Source organism: Crinia signifera, chromosome 9 (assembly GCF_055691185.1).
Source record: "Crinia signifera chromosome 9, ASM5569118v1, whole genome shotgun sequence".
NCBI lineage: Eukaryota > Metazoa > Chordata > Amphibia > Anura > Myobatrachidae > Crinia > Crinia signifera.
Window position 1 is genome coordinate 19,010,236 of NC_139225.1, and position 23,248 is coordinate 19,033,483.

At 47.3% G+C, this 23,248-nt stretch overlaps 1 pseudogene; it reads left to right on the forward strand.

Annotated features, from left to right (window-relative positions):
• Positions 1-6,657: 6,657 nt before the first annotated feature.
• LOC146036800 (kinesin-like protein KIF19 pseudogene) lies at positions 6,658-8,172 on the forward strand (annotated as a pseudogene).
• Positions 8,173-23,248: the final 15,076 nt, after the last annotated feature.

Here is a 23,248-nt window from a genome sequence, read left to right on the forward strand (position 1 = left end):
TGATAAACAGCCAGCCAATCAGCTCCTACCTGCCATGTCACAGACTGTATTTGAAAAATGTCAGACAGGAGCTGATTGGCTGGCTCTTTATCACTTTCTATTTTATCACTTTTGAAGCTTAGAGAATCTGGCCCAATATCCACCATCTTCTAGAAAGAGCTAAATCAATAAGAAGTAGATTCTGATTGGTTGCCCCAGCAACATCCCATGTGAAATAGAACTCCCATTTTAGTAAATAAACTCGGTGTGTCAATTTACAGATTAAATCAGCGCCTTATTCTGTAATATTTAAAACTTGCTAACCGCCCGTTAAAATGATGGAATAACATAACCGTAATGTCAGTGCAAAACACTTGAATTTGCCCCATAGAGATGAGGAGCCTTTTTATTATAGAGGATCCTTCTCACGGTGGCAAGAAAACAAAAATGGTCCCTCACAGAATTCTGCGCCATGACATGTAACGTCAACATAGCAACCGCTGTCCTGCAGCAGCCGCTCCATAATAATAACTGCATATGTCTCATTACAAGGCTGCCAACACTGCTTTCCCACCCAGCCATTGCTGGCGGCCACTCCCTAATCACTGAGCCGTATATCACCTATTGGGACAAAGAGGTCCTGGGAGATTGGGGCGATAACCTTTTGCCTGCAGTGCATCTCCACGCAGCATGGGGTGGGGGGGATCGGTGTATAGCTGAGGTGAATGGGAACAATTAGGGAGCAGTAATAGGCCATTGTTGTCGCCAACAGTTACAAGTCCAATAATTCCCCACCAGCCCGCTATGCATTCTGCCCATTGTCACGCCGAAGTTACGGCATTTGGAAAATAGCTGCTGCGACTGGTTTAAAGGCCCGATCTCGGTGGTTGCTAGGCAGTTGTGAGAAACCTCTGCCGAGGGTGAGAGCTGGGTAATTAGCAGCGAGAGATCACACGGCCTTTGCAAACACCCTGTGTTCTAGCTCCGCGTTGAAAGAGCGTTTGTGTATTTACAATCACAAGAGCCTGACCTTCAAGTGTATACACAGGAGAATGGGCCGTCGGCGCTGCTCAGCCTGCTGGCTGCACAAATCCCACCAGGCTATTGCTGTGTCAATAATTTGTCTTCTGCTTTAGTCTCAACATTGGCCGCTGGGGCTCGCCGACATGTGCCCGGCGGGTTGATGAAGAGCGCGTCGGCTTGGCTGGCACATCTGAGATGAAAGGATCACTGTGCTGGATCACACACACATTTACTCGTCTCTGCACACCCATATATCCGCTCTCCCTGTGAGGTACTCAGGTCCCGTCCCGGGGGACGAAAATGTGTCTGACGTCGAGAAGACCTGGGTGGTTTGTGCACGTGTTCGGCAAAACCTGGCCACGTAATGTGGAAACATTTCACGCCCATTCTGTGTCACGCTCTCTGTGTCTAATTCTGTACGAGGTGTTTGGTGGATTCCGACACCGTCTGACTAGACGCAAGGGCCTGGTTTTGAGTGGGGTGCAGTCTGGTCCCACACAGCAGAACCATGTTTTTCTTCAGTGCAGTGGTCTGGGTCACAGGGCGCATGTGTTATGATTATGGGCAGGGCATAAAGTGGTCATGCAGAGGTGGGGGAACTCATTTCCCTATGCCACCTAATTACACCCCCTCCCCGCCCCCCAATAGGCAGAGACAGGTCTAGTTGTAGGGTTTTTGGCATCCCCTTGCAAACTAGAATGCTTTTCTGTAAGAATTACTGTGCAGGGTCAATGTTGAGGTTAAAATGTTCCACCTCACCATTAGAGGTGGTGGAACTCAGTTCCACCCAGTTCCCCCTCACTTTAACCCCTGATTATGGGGGTTATTCAGACTTTTTGCACACGGCTGGGCGATTATTGATAGACTGCACAATTGTATGGATCATAACCCGCATGCGCAAAACCATCCAGAAAAAAAAATCCTGTCTTTTTTTATATCCCTGGCAAGTTGATTGACAGGAAGCCGTCTTTTTTGTGGTTGGTACTGGCTGTTGTCTGGGAGAATGCAGGTGGACCCAGGTGTTTGAGGAGAAGTTGTGCTAATGCTAATTATAAATGTACTCCCATATTCTATAAGCAATGCTCCCGCCTTTCGAAACTGTGACACAGGAGTCCCGCGGCGAATGTGCAGAGTGACACCAGCAGCCGTGGTGCATGCTGGGATGGATCTGATCGGATCCCTCTCACAGTGATGCAGAGAGAAGCCAATAGACTTGTTCAGGGTAACCCTCCACATTGGCTCTTCGCTGGCATGGCTTTAGTAAATTCGGAAATGCGGTCATACCCCCGAAAATGGGAATTTGACCGCATTTTTGGTACGTCCCGCCCAGAGAAACTGCACCTTCCACAGGGCTGTGGCACCAAGCAGGTGGCATTTCAGGGTCTACAGACACTGACAGCGGCCATCTTGTTCTTTGTACATTTGCACACCCTGATGTACGCCAGGGAAAGGCATTGTCGCAGCATTAGCAAAGAGTTGCAGGTGCAACTATGGAAAATGGCGCATGGGCAATGGCGAATCAGCAACTTAGCCTGATGTCCAGTAACATCGGGATTCTGTGGAACTTCAAGTTTCAGCCTGACAAAGATGGGGTCCTACATCTGACAGTAGTGCAGTATATTAGTACGTTTGCTGTAAAACATTGTTAAAACTGCATAAATTACATCCTGCCAGATTATGATTTATGTCCCCAGAACATTCCACCCTATCCCCAAATTATGGTAAGAGAAGCAGATACTTCTTGGCATTACAGTTGCCATGGAATAGCCGCGACAGGCCTTCTCGCTGAGGTGGCGGATGATCTGACGCGTGTTTTGTGTTGCTTCTGACATAAGATAACAGCTGAGGTGACCATCATCGCAACCATTCTGTGGTGGGGTGTGATTGAGCTATGACTGGGAACCACTGAGGTAAAATTTCTCTGGCGAAACGCGTTAGTTTCATGCCGAAATGCGCAACAAGGCAAATATCACGCAGAACATTGCTGACCATGCCGCTTGTCTCTACACCTAGGTACAGAGCGGACTCTGACAGAATGCACGCCTGTACCACAAGACAGATATATCATATACCATGTAGTAATACAACACACATTTCAGTCTAAATATTACCAGATGTATCAAAGGGAACCTGAGGCAAAGAATTCAGCTGGAGAGAACACTTTACCCAGGAACAGTAAACTGCTTGTCACAGAAATAATGGGGGTTATTTCTCTATGTACGCAGTGGTAAGAGGGCGCTTGGGTACGTATGAGGTGATATAAACCAGGCCTGGTCAACCTGTTGCTCTCTAGGTGTTGTGAAACTACATGTCCCAGCATGCCTTGCCAAAGTTTTGCTTAATAGAGTGCTAAAAATGTGGCAATGCATTCTGGGATGTGTAGTTTCATAAAGGGTCACATGGGTTGGCTGAAAACGATCAAGGGCCCATTGTCAGACGTGGAGGAGGTGTGGCCAGTGACATGTGGGTGTGGCCATTGACATGTGGGTGTGTATACCCCTTTACTATAAATGGCCCCACACACATAGGGGGCCAACTGCAGTGCTCGTTGGATGTCTCGCAGCTGCTCTTGGTCAGTCAGCTGTAGTAGCCGATTATTTAATGCGGCTGGTGGGCACTGGGACTTGTAGCGGCCTTTACTGGGCATCGGTGTCACAGAAGGCCTGGTTCATATCTGTTATCAAGGCTACAGGTTTCGCAGTTGGACAAAACCATGCTGCGCTGCAGGTGGGGCAGATGTAACACATGCAGAGAGAGTTAAATATGGGCGGGGGATTGTCAAACCGAAATCTAAATTGCGGTGTAATAATAAAGCAGTCAGTATTTACTCTGCACAGAAACAACCCCCCCCCCCAAATCTCTCTCTCTCTCTCTCTGCACCTGTTTCATCTGCCCCACCTGCAGCGCAGCATGTCTTTGTCCATCTGCAAAAATTTTAACCTCGCTAACAGGTCTGAAACAGGCCCAGAGTGCGGACACAACGCCCTCTTTCCACAGACTCAGAGCAGATTGCGGAGAGATGAGGGATGGCATGAGAGACAGAGAACATAAAAAAAAAGACAAAAAGGTCACGTAGATAAAAGCTGTAAACACACAAAGTACCACACAGGCAGCTCCTAGGAGCAAAAATAGCAGCCGGCTATAAAAATTGGTCTTAGCAGCCTTGAAAGGAATCTGCCATAGGAAGCTGCAGCATGTTAATCATCCGTAATGCAAACATCTCAGCCTGCGCTTAGCAACGTTTAAACTACAGTGTGTGCAAACAAGGCAGACGAGGCTTATATAACGTGCGGCGCGGGCCCGGGGACTTTATATCTGTGATCGCTGTGTCGCAGGGACCCTGGGAAATCCATCTCAGCGGCTGATTGGATGAGGATAACCGCCGGAGTTGGGAAGATTTATATTATATGCAGCAATGATAAACTATGCAGCTGGGGGTATATGTATAATATACACAGTGATGGATACACGGCAGACAGCAGGGATAAGCTTACAGCAGGGCCCTCTAACCTCCAAGTCTGTCTGTTGTTACCCGGTTTGTTTTATCACTGTCTACTAATGTAAAGCGCAACAGAATCTGCTGCGCTATATCAGGGCCGAGACTAGGGTCTCCGGCGCCCGGGCCAAGGCAGTCATTTGGTGCCCCCCCTTCCCCTGACCAAATGATCGCCTTGGCCCTGGCGCCGGAGACCCCCCTCCCCGCTGACAACTTACATACCTCCTGTGTGCAGCCAGCGGGGGTCCGGTGACAGGCAGCGGGGTTCCGGGGACTGGTGTAGCCACTGTAGCGGCAGCCTGACTCCGTCCGTCTCTCCTACTAGTGCGGCGGCGGGAAGCACTGGTGATGACTTTGAAAAGACGTGCCGGACGCTGATTGGCTGAATTCAGCCAATCAGTGTCCAGCAAGTCTTTTCAAAGTCATCACCAGCGCCTCCCGCCGCCGCGCTAGTAGGAGAGAGTAGAACCGGACCTCCGCTGGCTGTTCTCGGACCTGACAGAGCCCCCCCCCCTCCAGCACCCGGTGCGCGTGACCCCCCAGCCCCCCCCTAGTTATGGCCCTGGCTATATAAGACACTGTAAATAAATAAATAACAGTCCATGAGGACAGTGGGGAGAGCAATCCCTGAGGACTGTTATATAGACAGCGCTAAGATATCAGCATAGGTGTGCCCACATTGAGTGTTAGGGGTGGACAGGCACCCCCAAATGCTGTGCCCACCATTATGGACAACTCCCTGCCCCTAGCAATACCAGCAATACCTTTTACCAAAGTATTTTGCTTTTTAGACCTGTATTAAAATTAGTGCCCATCAATCAATTGTGTGTTTTGCATTGTTAATTGTACTAGACCGTTGTCATATCACTACAGACCTGCATAATCCATATATATTTTTTACTTTATATGCATGTACTGTTATACAGAGTAATAAGAATATTAAAACTGAAATAGGCCGGAGACTATGTTCTGGCTGAGAGACATTTTATATTTTAGCGAGTACCAATAGCTGATGGTAAACATGCATGATTGGCAGTGCTAGACACACCCAATGGGCAATGCTGGACACGCCCAATAGGTGGCGCTAGACACACCCCTTTGACGGTGCACGCCCTAATAAAATGGGCTGCGCACGCCTATTACTGCAGGAGTAAGTAGGTAGCACCTGCAGATTACCCTGAGGGGGAAACAACCTGGGTCCTTGTAGTCATAGGAAAGTTCATCACTCCCTTCTCTACATGCCCTATTTTAGGAGTGATTGACAGCGTTATACACACATAGCTTCTGCCTTAGGACACACACACACACACCCACCCCCGCGGCCCCGCAGCCCAGCGTTATACACAAACCCGCCCCCCCCCCCTAGGGAAAAGACCAGCGTTATACACATCCCCACCCCCTTTGAAAACACCGCCCACAGCTAGGGCTACAGCACACGCCCCCCAATCAACCATTACCAACTGGTGTAGGTGAGCGGCGGCTCCACACCCCCCCCCCTGCGAACAGGTTGTTTCCCCCTCAGGGTAATCTGCAGGTGCTACCTAGTCATAGGCGTGCGCAGCCCATTTTATTAATGGGCCTTGTAGTCATAGGAAAGTTCATCACTCTCTTCTCTACACGCCCTATTTTAGGGTAAACTGTTACCAGGGTTATACCCATTTATATGAACCACTGTAACATAGATGGGGTCAAGTAAGATTTCAAGGGAACTATAACAATCACTTTTGTGTCTTATTTAGGTAATTTAGCAGCAACATCTGTGACCTGCAGTTATGCTGTCGTTAAATATAAGCAACCACTGTGACTTCCTCTATATCTGAAGCTGACCGGTGACATCTATTTTATTGCGTATAAATAATTTTATATTTGAGTATTATGTATTCGGTTCCTGTAGGGTTGCCACTCATCCCTTTAATCCTGGAGACATATTAATTACACAGGTTCTGTGGCTGGCTCACTTCAACACTCAATTTCAACTGTTTTTTTTTTTTTTTTTAAACAGCCATCAGACTTCATTCCAACTGTGTTTTTTTAATCAGCCACAGAACCTGTGTAATTAATGTGTGTCCGGAATTAAAGGGATAATAAGGTGTTAACCCTAGGTTCCTGGGAGCACCTCCAGATAGGTAATACAGGAATACAACTTTGTTAGAATCCAATGTACCAGCATGCCCTGGATGAGATACACAGCAGGGCCCCTCTGCCACAGGGCACATTGTGATGTCACTATGGGCTGTGAGGGCAGATTGTGATGTCACAATGGGCTGTGAGGGGGGTATAAAACCATCCGCTTGCTGCTTCCTGGCTCATACTGTATCTGATATTGCTGGACTAGAGCCAACACAGATCATTTCTCATTCTTTTCTGAAGACTGACGATTGAATAAGATGGAGACTAAAAGTGACAAAGCTAAAGATCATCAAGTGGCTGTCGCTCTGCGCATCCGTCCATTTAATAGAACGGAGACTAAGAACCGCGCACAATGCATTGCCCACCAGCTGGGACCGCAGACAGTGCTACTGCAGGACCCTGGTGAGGACCCTAAATACGTCCTGCGCTCGACCAGGACAAGAGAGACCACATTCAAATTCAACCAAGTGTTTGACCAGGCAGCGACCCAGGAGACTGTGTATAATTCCACAGTGAGGCCCTTAGTGGGTGACCTCCTATCCGGGTACAATGCTGCCATATTTGCCTACGGCCCAACAGGCACCGGGAAGACCTTTACTATGATGGGCAAGGCCCGTGAGCCCGGAGTAATGTATCTCACCCTGAAGGACCTGTTTAATGCCATTGAGGAGACTGGAAATAGAAAAAACTTCTCTGTATCATTGTCATATGCTGAGATCTACAATGAAAGAGTCCGGGACCTTCTAAGACCTTCATCTGGGTCTTTGGTCCTCAGAGAGGATCCCAATGGCAACACCAACATAGAAGGGATTGCTGAGTTCACCCTTAGCAATCCTGAGGAGGCCATGACCCTGCTGGAGAAGGGGAATAAGCGGCGCTCTGAAGCTCCCACCGCCGCTAATAAGACCTCATCCCGCTCCCATGCAGTATTGCAGGTCACCATACAGCAGGAGCACAGCGATGGTGTGAGCACAGCCACGCTGTACATGGTAGACCTGGCGGGATCAGAGCGGGCAAGCCAGACTGCAAACAGTCGCCAGACCATGAAAGAGGGAGGATACATCAACCGCTCCCTTCTCGCTCTGAGAACCTGCATCATGGGACTGCGTGACAAATCAGGCAGCCATAGAAACTATCGGGACAGCAAGCTGACCTGGCTGCTAAAGGGAGCACTGAGCGGGAAAGGCCGAATGGTCCTGATCACACACATCAGCCCCGCGGACAGTGCCTATGAAGACGCCCGCAGCACAATGACCTATGGGAGCAAGGCCAAGTTCATCAAGATACGGGTGGAGAGGAACCGTGTCTGTGTCCCCCATAAGATCCCCGAGGGGACTAAAGTGCTGCCGAAAGTCTCTCATCCTCCAGAGCTCAAACACAAGACCAGAGCGCCGAGGTATGAGGATGATTATTATGTTACGAGACGCACCTCTCCTGTAGCCCCTAAGGCAAGGAATCTCCAGGCCTCATGTGAGATAAAGGCTACAGCTCGTTACAGAAAACGTTCCTCCAATTCTCAAGATCGAAGACCTCCATGGCGATAGGCACATCACTGGTGCCGGTAGGAACAGCACTCGGCCGACATGAACAGCACTCGGCCCGGCAGAAAGATGGGGATTAGGGCTAATGGCGATACCCCAAAAACAAAAACGACACTGAGCAGCCACCCCATGGGTGTGTTGGAAGAGCTGCTAATTATGTGTAAAACGCTTACGGCTACATCCATCTCATTGGGAACATGATAACTTGCAGAATTGACCCAGGACAACGGCAGGTACGGCAGCAAGTTATACATGATTTGTGCTGTTAGCGGGTTTATGGCATCCATTATATAATGTGATGCTTAGATCTTATAAGGATTATGTTAGGGCAGAACCAGTAGAGGGGGGATGAGATCTTTGCAGCATCTTCCTGACATCCTCAATTATTTATTTATTATTATTTATTGACATTGCGCCAGCAAATCCCATTGTGCTCTAAAATGACCATCCAATCAGGTCCTGTTGTTTTACAATCACAGCCTGTATCACGGCAACAGGAACAGGTTAACATTGGGGCGGATGGAGCTGCAGCTCCAGGCCTCCACTTAGAAACAGGCCCGTCACCATGACAGAATGATGATCATCAGTCAGGGACCAGCGGGTCACATGGTCGGCCATAATCATAACCATAGGTGTGCGCACATTGAGTGTTAGGGGTGCGCAGGCACCCCCAAATACTGTGCCCACCCTAATGGACAACTCCCTGCCGCTAGCAATACCAGCAATACCTTTTACCAAAGTCTTTTGCTTTTTAGACCTGTATTCCATTAAAATTAGTGCCCATCAATCAATTGTGTGTTTTGCATTGTTAATTGTACTAGACCGTTGTCATATCACTACATACCTGCATAATCCATATATTTTTTACTTTATATGCATGTACTGTTATACAGAGTAATAAGAATATTAAAACTGAAATAGGCCGGAGACTATGTTCTGGCTGAGAGACATTTTATATTTTAGCGAGTACCAATAGATGATGGTAAACATGCATGATTGGCAGTGCTAGACACACCCAATGGGCAATGCTGGACACGCCCAATAGGTGGCGCTAGACACACCCCTTTGACGGTACACCCCCTAATAAAATGGGCTGCGCACACCTATGGATGTCAGAAGGTTTCATGGCGGAGTAGCGGGCCAGCAGGACATTTCCATCAGTGCTAAGCACAGAGAAGGGGGAAACACGTGACAGAGGGGGCTACACATAGGGCGGTATTCAATGAGGCTGATTCGCCAGGTTTTTATGGCGATTTTGTGCTGTACGGCGAATTTATGACTAAAACGGTGAATCACCCTATTCAATGACCAGATGGCGAATACATTTCAAGGTTTTTTTTCGACATGATTCACCGAGTAGCAATCGCTATCTTTTTATGGTGAAGTGGAATGTGAACTTTTAAAATAAAGTGTATTGTTTTTTACAATTGGTGTAAAAAAATCAGGAATTTTATTCTGAGGAGGGGCATGCTATTTTTATTCATGTGCTGTAAGCACATGCATTTATATTTAATTAAAAATTTTTTTTTTTTTACACGGACCAGCCAGCAGGGGGCCGGAGCCGAGCCGCTCATTAGATATTCATATATTCACTTCACCCGATCATTACATATGCACGATCGGGTGTAGTGAATATACCCGGTCCCCTGCTGGCACCCCCGGGGGGGCAGCCTGTGCTGGCTGGCACCCGGGGAGCCCACCTCCCCCCCACAAACGTTCTGAGGCAGGCAGGGAGACTTCCATCTCCCTGCCTGCCACCGTCCTCAGGCTCCCTGCGGCGTCCGCCGCAGGAGCTCAAATTCGCCGGTCAGGGGCAGCGAGCCCCTGACTCGTTGAATACCGGAGCCGGCGAGGCTCCGGAACGCGGCGACCAGTGGCGAATGTGCAGCGAATCCTAAACAGGATTCGCTGCACGTCGTTAGTATTCACATTGAATACTGCCCATAGAGGGGATGACTTTGCCGTGGGAGTAGTTTGGCTTCGCACCCCACAAATCGGGACAGGTGACTCGCTGCGCTACTGCTGCGCTCGGCACCCTTTACCGTTCCCAGTTGAGATTCACATGGATGATAAAAAGTCGTCCCCCCCCCACCAATTAAGAAAATCATGAAAGCCTCATGTGGACCTTTTGACTTTCGACCTTGCCTATGTCGACCCTTTTTCAGTGTCGACCTAGATACGGTCGACCTACTGACAATAACACATTGAGCTGTCATATAGACCTCAACCGACATAAGAACATTCTCACACAGAAATGACGATCAGATAGGGTTTGAGGGAACAATATGGTTAAAAAAAGCGCCAGACGTGATGGGCCGAATAAGTACAACAAAGATGTCTGCCTGCCGGTCCTACGGAAACCACAGCGTGATTGGCTGGGGGTGGTCACAGAAAGACCTGGGCCCAGACACACTGTAATCCCCCCCCCCCCCTTCTTGGTGACAATGGCTGTTGCCCAGCTGATGTGGCTAGCAAGTTTTGTTGGGAATAGCCAAGAGCTGAACAACCTCAGGTTACCTCAGAATGTTATGGATCTTGCTGGGAAGAAAATACCAACAGAAAACATGCTGTTCACCAATCAATCTTATCAAGGACCTTTGCAACTGATGAAGGGGCAGTGGAGGATTCAAGGGGGAGGGGGACCAAGACCTTGGTGCACTCCTTGTCATTTTGTTCATGAAATGTCATTGCCCGCAGGTGTAATTATTACAATAATAGAATCGGATGGCATACACTAGGCTCAGTTTACTAAATCCGTCACCAAGTTTTCCAGAGTTTATAAACCATGTGACTGGAAGGTGAAAGGGGTGTGGTCTCATACAGAGAGGGTGTGGCTTTGCAGAACGCATCTATCAGATTCCGCTCCTTACTGACACATCCGCCTCTAAGTGGTAGAACACAATTAAAGGCAGAGGTTTCCAAAATCGGCCCTTGATGCCCCCTTACAGGTCCAGGTTTAAAGGAGATCCAGGCTTGAGCTCAGATGGTTAAATCAATTTGACTGAGGTACTAATTAAATCAGTATGGATATCCTGAAAACATGGACTGTTAGTTTGCCTGGAGGCCCAGATTTTGGAACCACTGGTTTAAGATACCGGAAGAACTAGAACTGGATTCCTTTGGAGACTGGTAGTATGACTGGCAGGACGGCGTTTGTTTCCTAAAGCCATCTTTGAGAGCAGCCTGTTTTTACATAAACATACGTTATATACAGCCCGCATCGCCCTTATGTCGGCACTAAGCAGTTATGCTGAGCATCGCCAACCGTCAGCACCTGTCAGGTGTGTGTCCAAAACAGAAACTCAGTCTGCAACGGCCAGAGCACAGGAAGAGTTGTACATGTACCTACATTCCTGCGGGGGCTGACATGACAGTGCAGGAAGATGGGATGCATCTCGCTGGGGCTCAGCGAGGCTCATCAGTAAAATAAACATGACTCTGTCAGAGGAGACAGCCAGACCTCTGGGAATGTAACTGTCACTTATTACTTTTGGGCCGCAAACGAACAACATCCCGTAACATAAGTCGTTACTGTTAACTAACATCTAGCCCATGGTTGCCTACCTGACCCTGTCCTTCAGGGAGAACACACTCTGTTCCTGGACTTCCCTGGTAATGTAGGATTGCCAGCACCTGTGGGGAGCTAGGTAATTAATAACAAAGGCGTTTCACCACAGGTGATGGCAATCCTACATTACCAGGGAAGTCCAGGAACAGAGCATTTTCTCCCTCATGGAGAGGGTCAGGTAGGCAAGTATGAGATACATTTGCACAAATATATGTAACTAATACATACTTGCCTACTTTTAAAAACTAGTTTCAGGGAGATTATAGTTGGTAGCAGAATTTTGAAAAGCAAACTATTGAGGGGGTGTGTCATGCTCCTCCCAAACGTCGTGTCTAGTTCCATATTTGGAGAGATTGTGAAAAGAGATTGTGAATGTGGCACCTAGAAGCATGGGTGTGTACTGCTACACCTGAGAGGAATCTTGTAAAATGACTTATATCCAAATGTAGATGAGCCCCAAAGCAGTTAGTAAGAGCTACTATACTTGGTAAAGTGCTGGAAAATGGTGCAGATGATTCAATGTAAATGTATCTAGCTTTCATTCCCTTTTCCCCCAAATATATAACAGTGTAATGTCGGCTAGGTGACATTAAGTAGATTGCTAGACTAATGCGGGAGAGAGTCAGATCGCTGCCATGTCAGGGAGTCTCCTGCACAATGCAGGAGGTAGGTAACTATGATGCAACAGTGTAATGTGGGCTAGGTGAAATGAGGGAGATTGCTAGACTAATGAGGGAGAGAGGGAGATTGCTGTTATTTCAGGGAGTCTCCTGCAGAATGCAGGAGGGTAGGTAACTATGATGTAACAGTGTAATGTGGGCTAGGTGACATGAGGGAGATTGCTAGACTAATGAGGGAGAGAGGGAGATTGCTGTTATTTCAGGGAGTCTCTTGCAGAATGCAGGAGAGTAGGCAACTATGAACTAATATCTCTGAATTCTATTATCATGTAGTGTTCTAGACTGGTTACTAATTCCATTCAGTGAGCTGGAGGGAAACAATGTGTATTTTTCTTACCCAGTATCACCCCTCCCTTTCAGGCACCTGCGTGGTATTACTAAACTACAGCAATTGAGTATCTGCCAGTATATATATATATATTTCCGCAGTATGATGCAATACGGTGACTTTGCACCATTGATATGTGGGAACTTGTATTTTGTTGCTCTATAATAAAATCCAGCGTTCAAATTGTAAATAATCACTTGACTTACCGGATGTATCGCACCGTAACCGATCGTACGTGTACTGGGCAGGTATACAGCTATTACATAGCGTCTCCACAGTCTATAATAATCACATAATACATAGACAATGGGTCTGGATTGTCAAGTAGCCATCGTTTTAAGCCCCGTACACACGGGGGGATTTATCGCTGAGCGATATATTGCTAGCGATGAGCGATATATCGCTCAGTGTCCCATTTGTATCAGCAACCAGAGATGGTCGCTGATGAAAAAGAAACTGCCTGAAGAGGCCGGCAGTGGAAATCAGCTGGTCGCAGGAGCATGTTCCTGTGACCAGCGATCACTACGGGGGAGAAAACGGGAATGCGCACCCGGCGATATATCGCCGGTGCACACTATCATCACGGGCAATATGGTCGCTCAGCGACCATATTGCCCGCGATATTTGCAAAAATCGCCCCCGTGTGTACGCACCTTTAGAGTTGCCCGCTAATCAGTTGCACCTGCATTGAGTGCGCAGACCTCACAGGTGAATCTATCAAACATTGGAGAGTGATAAACTAGAGAGGGATAAAGGGATCTATGTCATTAGCTGTAGAGAGGGATAAAGTGGATATAGATAAAGATGTCTATATAATAAGCCCCAATTACGATATGGGGATGTATAGAGTGAGGGCCTGGTTCACACCTGTTTAGCAAGGCTGCAGTTTTTTGCAGATGGACAAAACCATGCTGCACTGCAGGGGGGGGGGGGGCAGATGTTACATGTGCAGAGAGTTTCATTTGGGCGGGATATATTTTGTTTCTGTGCAGGGTAAATGCTGGATGCTTTATTTTCATACTGCAATTTAGATTTCAGTTTGAACACACCGCACCCAAATCTGACTCTCTCTGCACCTGTTACATCTGCCCCGCCTGCAGTGCAGCATGGTTTTTTCAATATTCAAAAAAATTGCAGCCTTGCTACCAGATCTGAACCCATCCCTGGATGTAAAGCAGATGCTAAGGGCAGTATTCAATGTAGAAAATTCTCTGTGCATGGCGAGAGATTTTTTCTCTCGCCATGCACTCGCCGTGTTCCGGAGCCTCCTGCTCCCACTATTCAACGTATTTAAGACTCGCCGCCACTCGCGGCGAGTCTTAACCCCTGCAGCGGACGAGCGTCCGCGGCAGGGAGCTGACAGGGAGCCGTGGGACGGTGGCATCCAGGGAGATTAAAGTCTCCCTGGATGCCCCAGAACATATGTGGAGGGTAGGGGGCCCCCCCGGGACCCAGGCAGCACAGGCTGCCCCCCCCCTATAGCCAGCGGGGGACCCAGTATTCACTGCACCCGAACGTGCATTCGGGTGCAGTGAATATATGAATATCTAATGAGCGGCTCGAGCGCTTCGGCCCCCTGCTGGCTGCACTGTGTAAAAAAAAAAAAAAAAAAAATTAAAAAATATATATTTTTTTTATTAAATATATATTCATGTGCTATAAGCACATGAATAAAAATAACATGCCCCTTCACAGAAAAAAAAACCTTATTTTTTTACACCAAAATTAAAAAAAAAAAACTTTTAGATTAAAAGTTCACATTCCAGCTCTCCATCAAAAGATGGAGAATTTCTACACGGAGAGAGACGGCGAAAATCACTTAGAAAGACGGCGAATATTTCACATTGAATAGGGTGGTTCACTTTTGGAGAGCAAAATGCTCCGTCCAGGGCGAAAAAAGCAAAAATTCTCCATAAAACACGGAGAATTTTTCTCATTGAATACTGCAAGTCTCAGATAAGAACAGAAAAGCAGATTATAAATGGAAAATTGTGTAATGTAAGCCACAGGTTTTCAACATGTTGTCTAAGATGAGACCAGATCCATATGGTAAGTCGCTTTCCGCCAACCTGTAAACGTGTGGGAACGGTCAGGTTACCATCAGTCATTTCGTCATGTTCCATCGCTAAAGAGTCAAAATAACAGGGAAATGATTTGATCATTGGAACACTGGATACAGATTCAATTAGATAAGATTGTAATCATATGTGTGTGGAGTAGAGAATCGTGGCCGCCGAGAGGGCGGGCAATAACACCCCCCCCCTTCCCCCCCATGTACCTTAAACATTTGGGGGTGTGGCCTAATTGTGGGAGGCGGCCAAAAAAACAATTATTTTTTTTACTGGGGCCCGGCATACCTCTTGGCCGTGTAGAGAATATAGGGGTTAATAAAACCCAATCAGATTCTACTTACCACCACCAGAACCACTGTCACCCTAGGCAACCATGGCTATGGGTCATTAGATCAATAGTTAAAAGGACGACCCCAAAAGGTCAACTTGCGCAATGTTAACATGAGAAAAAGGTTGACGTAAAGAGCAACACATAAAAAAAATCATGATGGTTTCTTTTAAATTTTGGAGTGCCAGTTTTAAACTTTTAGCACATGGACCCCCCTATTGTTGTACTGCGATCCCTTGCAAGGCTTGCTTCCCTTTCGTGCTTCAGGAACGGCTACTCATGTCGACAATATGCTGTCATGTTGACATAATGCATTTCGACCGATAGTGGTGCTAGGGTGGTGTCCCTATTATTGAAACTCCTCTTCTGTCTAATTGGGTCTCTCCCTGATGGCCAGATGTATCAAGCTTCAAAAAAGTGATAAAGTGGAGAGTGATAAGCAACCAGCCAATCAGCTGTGATTTTTCAAACCCAGCCTGTAACATGGCAGTTAGGAGCTAATTGGTTCTTGTTTCTCACTTTCTAAAGCTTGATACAGTACATCTCGCCCTAAATCTCAACCGGACATCATAAATGTGCTAAGTGGTGTAGGAGGAATTTGCTATTAAACCTTTGCTATGATTGAATGTCATTTTGTACCTTACTTCTATTTACAGTGCGCGGAACCATCTCACATTTACCTGAACATGACCCTGTGATTTTAGTGCGTCCGCCAGTATGTCACTCGGCAAGCGATTAGTCAGACTGCTAGTCAGCTGTGAGCCTCGTTTATCGTTTCATCACCCCTGAGGCGCTACACTAATTGATTTCTTTTTAAATGTCTTTGGTGGGAGAGTTCTGTATGTGACTGATAAATGATTCCACGTTTGGGAGTCATCCCTCAGAGAAGCTCCATGATCTGCGGTTTATTTTTAGAATCTTTTTATGGTGCAATCGCTCATTCGAACACCCAGTAACGCCAGGACACTTTCGGGGCTGCCAGTTTCTCCTGAGTCATTTACTAGGGAACTCCATCGGTTATGTGAAATAATGATGTCATCGACGCGTCATCACAGGCAGAACCGCCTATTATCTGAGATGCTGAGAACTTACAATAAAGAGACATGACCGTGCCCAGACAGAAAGGGGGGCTTGCGACACCACCACCCCCCCCCCCACGCTGTGCAAAATCGTACACTCCAACCGTGGTTCATGTGCAACGTAGAAAACACGTGGCATTTGCGTTGCAGACTTACTGAGCAAAAACCGCCTTTGACGACCGTTTTTTTATTGGCTGAAAGTTAATAAACCCAATTAAGTGGAACAAAAACATCACAGCAGAAACATGGAGGAGACCTGGGAAAAAATGAGGCCTCCACGCTGCGTTATTGTATTATATCTCTGCGTGGGTCTCTCACTATTATTCAGAAACATGTTCCACCCAACTAGCCATTCTGGAAGAGAAGGATCATTACGCATAATAGATCCTGGTCCCCCCCAGGACCCCCACTTTTACCCCCTGGCCACGAATCTGACGGGGGGGATCCCTGCCTTGTGCCCTCTCTCCCACCCTTCCTTCCCGGTGATGTCTCCTTACTAACTAGCGCCTTGAAACTCTATCCTCACGCCGTGTTCCTGGCCCACGTTTTGGCAGCTGTTATTTTCTATCAGCGTCCGACCCCGGCTGACTGGTTGCTGGTGCGCATTACAAACGCAGTAAAATACTGGAATAACATTTTACACTTGGCGGATTTTTTGCAACAAAATCTGAATTCTTAGAGGGGCAATAATGAGGGCGGCATAAAGCTATCGGAGTCCAGCTCTCGTATGTTTGGTTACGCCGTTGCTAAGCATTTTATAACATTTTGAGGGATAAATCTTTGAGACAATGGTAACTATCTAATCAGCGAAGCAGGAACGTTGGTCTGTTTTTCAGGGTTAAAAGGTTTACAAGGAAATGTTTGACGCAAAGCGGGTCAATGCAGGGTTAAAAGGTTTACAAGGAAATGTTTGACGCAAAGCGGGTCAATGCATGTTTTAGTGGTTTATTTAACTCTAATGTTAACCATAATCCTAAACATAATGCTCCCCCTAGCGCCTATCCGTACTGTCCCCTTCCGCAGCTTCATTCTCCACCAAGGCCCTCATTCTAGTTAGTTCGCTCCCCTGCGCGTTTGGCCAGGGGAGCAATTTTGAGAGACTACGCTTGCACATTTATGCGCATTGCAGCCTCTTTGTGAAAGCGGGCATGGCAAGCTGATTATTTGCCGGCCGCTGGCACACAGCGGTGCAAGTGGGGGGCGTGGGGCGGCGGGCCGTGGTTGCGCCATTAGAAACGTCCAGCATTTCATGAGCCGGTGACGCGGGCAGCTGGTGTCAGTGCCCCCCGCTTCCCATACAGTGAAGCGCCCGGTGATGTGTGTCCGGGCAGCTGACATCAGATGGCCCCCGCTTCCCATACAGGGACCCACATATCTAAGACAAAAGAGATGTGTCTTAGATCTGCAACGCTTGCAAAATCATTTAATGCTCAGGGACCATCGAATGATTTTGCCCCCACACGCAAGGCTGCGAATGGATTTTTTATGCTAAATATTCATTAGCATGCGTGCAGTGAAATCAGCGTGCATGCTTCTACCGTGCATGCTTCTACCGCTCTAGAAGACTTCCTGGAGGCCATCTTTGAACTGTTTTTGCTGCGGTCCCTAGTATTGACCCCGGAGGGGGGGGGGGGTTCCTTTATCGCCAGATCTCAAAGTGGAACTCACCTTGTTGATTTCACAAGGAGGAAACATAAAGAGGACAAGTATATTATAGAATGTACTAAATATGTCAACGGGTGTCAAAAATGATTCGCACTCCAGTTATATTAAAACTTTTGTTGGCTGCACTGTCGTGTCAACACTTTGCGTACTAGGTCGGAGTCACATCCCAGTCACTGATGTGCAACTATGCACATGTTAGGTTGCTTCATTTGTGACTGCAGTGCAAGAAAATATGGCCGCCCCACTTGTGGTTTGCACGAAAGAAGAGCAGCGTTTTCTGTTGTCTGAGGGTGTGTCTGGTGCGGAGATTTATCAAAGACTTTGTGCAGAGTATGGAGAAAGTGTTACGTAAAAGTGTGTATGAATGCATAGAGAAGGTCAAATAAGGCCACACAAGTGTCAGCCATGAAGAAGGAGCCGGGCGCCTGTCCACGTGTCCACTGTCCACGAGTGTTATATGGACAAATGACAACGGATTATGTTGCAATTCAACTAATCAAATTCTATCTATTATCTTCTAGAAAGTGCTAAATAAATAAGTAGATTCTGATTGGTTTCCATGGGAAACGCCCCAGCACCAATAGCACTCTCATCTTTGTAAATAAGCCCCTTATTGTCTCACTTTCTTAGCTTCTCCTTCTCCATAGCAGCCACTGTACAGATGACGGCAATCAAGATTTCCAACGCCAGCCAAAATATTTAAATGATTCAGTAGAAAAGGTCGCTCTGTAAATGACTCATCGATCACAATTTATGGTAGGGGGAAGAAAACTTTTATTGGAGATAAACATAAGCATTGGTGAAAAGTTCCCAGGGTCATAATTCTTAAGCAACGACAAACGAAATAAAAAAAAAATAATCGTAACGAGCCTGTATGTTTTACTCGTCCTTTCCAGAACAACTCTAGTCGAAAACTTCCAAACAGTTCATTCTGCCCCCACGTTTGCTGAGTCAGCCCCCCAGCTGCGTTGTGTGTCCACTGCAAACATCGCACCTCTCTCCTAAATTCTGGACATTCCAGGCCGCGGTCCCCGGTTGCTGCTTCTCACACTGGATCTTCGCTGCGTCAAGGTAGAAGCTGACTCCCCAGACTTCTCCGTGACGATTCCACATCCGTCTGGAGTGTGTGCTCAGCTCTGGGAAAACTATTCTATAAATGTGGCAGATATCTGCCGCGCCTACTAGGGCGAGAAGTCACGGGGGTTCGCAGGAGGAACGCCGACGAGCGAAGCCTTTCCTGTATCAAGCCCGTATGTTTCTAAGTTCGATGGGCATTCTTTTGTGTACCAGTTCCTCCCTATGGTTTGTTCAATATTCAGTCAATTACCCCAGGTGTACTAAGGGTAGATTTCCAGAGCAGGGAGGACCCACAATGAAACAAAGTAATAAATAGTGCGGTATTCAATTGTTTTTTCACCAGCTGGCTATCCCTGGGGGTGGTGAGATGAAATGCACGTTTGTATTGCAAAACCCGACCATTATAAGAACGATATGGGCAAAGAAATAGATCAATTGAATATCGCCCTATGATCTCTTGTCATTTTAGATGGGAGTTCGGTCGCAATATAGCAATTGAATACCACCCATTTGGGGTTATTCTAGTTCACTCGGAAAGGCACAATCACTCTCTTATGGACAAAACTTATGCACTGCAGGTGGGGCTGATGTAACATGTGCAGAGAGAGTTAGATTTGGGTGGGGTTTGTACTTCAAACTGATATCTATGTTGCAGTGTAAAAATAAAGCAGCCAGTATTTTCCCTGCGCAGAAACAATAAAACACCCAAATCTAACTCTCTCTGCACATGTTACATCAGCCCCACCTGCAGTGCACATGGTTTTGTCCATCAGAGAGTGATTGTGCCTTTGAATCCCATAAATTTGAAAAAGGTTAAAGAAGGTACAAATGAGTCCAAGTTGGTCAGAAATACTCTCAATGAAGTTTCAATACACAACGCCTTTTACTGTGAACACTTAATTCATCCGCAGGCAAAAACTTGGCAATTACAGTATGTCATTGGGCCAAACCATTGTTATCATTGCTCCATAACCAAAGTGGATGGTATATGTTTACTGAGAGTGGCCCCAAGTCTTAAAGGTCCAGTAGTTGGTCAGGAGTTGGTCAGGAGAGCCAAGAGTGGGTGTCACTACAAGGGGGATAACCACGGTCCCAAGACAATGCAACCACAGTGACCACATTTTGGACCTAAATTGGTGGATGTGGGCAGGGCAGCCGAGAGGTATGTCGGGCCCTGGTAAAAGTTTGGGGGCATGACCTAATTATGGGAGGCGTGGCCACCTCGCACAGTTAGAATGTTTGGGGGTGTGTGAGAAAAAGCATTCTAAAGTCGAGGGGAGAGTGTTATTGTCCCCCTCCCGCAGCAGCACACACCCACGGCTGTAAGTGTGCGCTGCTGCTGCCCAGGAGGGATGGAGGGGGAAGGGGGGGGGGTCGGACCAGGGCCCCTCCAGCAAGCCTGGGTAATTAGTACCTGCCCCCCCCCCCCCTCCTCGGCAGCCCTGGATGTGGGTACGGATACCCATGAGTGCCAACAGCTCCAACATTGCAAGGCTACAGTAGGCCACTAGCAGCTGGAGGCGATGTTCGCTGTACGAAACTTGGTATTGGGGACTTCTTAGATGACCTAAACTATTGCAAAACCCTAATGCAATGTGTGAGGATTTCTATTTATAGGACCAAGTTGCGTTTCCTAGAGAACCGGATCAACTTTGTCATTTCATCCTTGGTATTTACGAAGGTACATCAAAGGAAGTCCTCCATGGCACTCAGTTGTAAAGGCCAATATCAGGTACCGCTGACCAGTCAGACAGCTGCCAGGTGCCAAAGGTCAAATACCTGGAACCAGCCTTCGCTGCACAACAGAATACCTGGGCATCACCCAGACGGGTATCCTGTGTCTGGACACAGCTGTCACCCAGCCAAAGCTGACGGTTATAGTATCTGGAACCCTCTGTCTGAGGGAGATGTGTTTGCAAAACACACGTAGGAAAGGATTGGGTTCCGGTCCCCGGATGCACAATAATATTAATGCGCCATCAGTCTTTATAACGCTAACTGGAGTAGGGATGGCCATCGACCATCGATGTTTTGAAATCATCGATGGTTTATGGCCGATGTGGAATACTTTTGCCATCGATGGGGGAGAACCAGATGGTTTCCCTCCACTGATGGCACAGCCAAACCTATTTTTTTTTCAAAGGGCCGGGACACAGAGCATAGCCCCGCCCCTGTCACCTGTGAAGCCCCGCCCCCGTGTTTTAATTTGCCCACAGGCCAATCAGTCAACCAAAATCAATGACCATTGATAGGTAAAAATATCGCTGACACCATCAATGGCCAGTTGCTCTATTGCCATCGATGGCCATCCCTAAACTGGAGAAGTATCACAGAGCGCGGAGAAGTCTGAACAAGCTGCCCCCTATCAACCAATCAGCATCTACCTATAATGTTACAGAATGCACGTCATTAGTGCTACCTCTAAGCTGATTGGCTGCAATGTGCAAAGTGCTAAATTCTATATTTGCAACACCCTGCATGTAGGATGGTATCCTTAGAGGGAGATAAAGTAGCAGCCAATCAGCTGTGTTACAGTCTGTTTGAAATATGACAGTGAGGAGCTGGTTGGCTGATACATTATCTCTCTCACGTTACCGCTCTCCAAGGCTTTGCACATTTCCCCCAAGCAGTGATACTCTGATAGGGTGTGCCTGGCAGCATGGTGGGACTGTGGATAGCATGACAGGAGTGTGATTGGGAGACAGGGCTCCCTCTGTGTGGGGTTTGTATGTTCTCTTTCTCTGTGCTTGCATTGGATTCTTCTAGGTGCTCTAGTTACCATGGCACGCTGCAAGAAAACACACTGGCGGGTTCATTGGCTCTGAGTACAATAAATAAATAATAAACAACAAGCCTAGGGTGCGCCCACTTGTATTGTCATTTACATTGGAAATGTACTGATAGAAATGGCATAAATTAGAAAAGTTTGCGCCTGCCTGAAGACAGGGCGGGTGGCTGGTGTCATGTGACATCAGCCACCCGCCCCCGGCGCAGACTGAAAACATCGTCCCCCCCGCGTGCGAACGATTAATTCAGAATGGCCCCCTAGATGTTCAACTGTACACATCCATTCAAACAGTGAGTACTGGCGGGATTTCACTATAGCGGGCGGTGGCATAACCGAACGCTGGCCGATGCGAATTCGCGGCCGTGCGATCAGCGCTGAATCAGGCCCATTGGGTAGGCAATATCAAAATCAGGGATGGGGAACCTTCAGCCCTCCAGCTGTTGTTGAACTACACATCCCAGCATGCCCTGCAACAGTTTTAATATGACCAAATAGCAGGGCATGCTGGGATGTGCAGTTCAACAACAGCTGGAGGGCCGAAGTTTCCCCATCCCTGATCTAAATCAACAATGTCTAAGTCAACACGAAAAGATTGTCATGCACAAGGTCGACACTGGGAAAAGGTGGACACGGAAAAAGTTGACAAGTTTTTTTGGTGTCAGTGTCAACACTTCATCACATCGACCCCCGAAACTGCCAAAAAATACTCCTGTTAAAATTTGTATGCGTCGACCATTTCCTTTCATCAATGTAGACCTTGTGCCTGTCTACCGTTTTTCAATGTCGACCTTAATGCGTGTCAACCTATTGACCGTGGACGTAGACATATCACCGGGATCCCGAGTAACCTATTTCTGCTCCAGTTACTGTGTATGTACTAGGATGTCTGTTAGCTTTTCCCCACTTTCACGATTTCCTGCTACAAATACCAGTATACGTCTCCTATGAAAGGGAGAGTGTTCTGTAATGTACTCGGTGAGGCCGGGATATGTGAATCCGCTCCAGACGGGAACCCGAATCCCAATGGAAGTCGTTCCGCTCGTCCTCGATTTCTTCCAAGCAATTGTGGCATGTCGGCGCTAATTTCTACAGCGTCATACACACCAAACTTATAATAAATACTGCAGGCTCAGCGGGACTATAAAACCCAAGTGTCTGTCACAACATCTGTCCCTGGTCCTCATCCTGCTTTGGAATGTGATACAGACCGGGATACATAGAACAATGACGGTATGGCTGTATACTAGTTACATGTACATCCTATGACATAATCACTACTACCTTATGTTCTATTAAGAGGGGCACATTTACAAAAAAATCGTTGCCAAACACAATTCAGCTTTGCAAAAGCAAACAATGCAGAAGTTGCTTTGCGCATGTTGCCATATATCTGTGAAAATCACATCTTGTGTGACTGGCCTGGATTATTAATAGTTTATATCTGGCTGACTGCTATTGGTTATTTCCCATTCATGCCTGTGTTGATAAGGACAC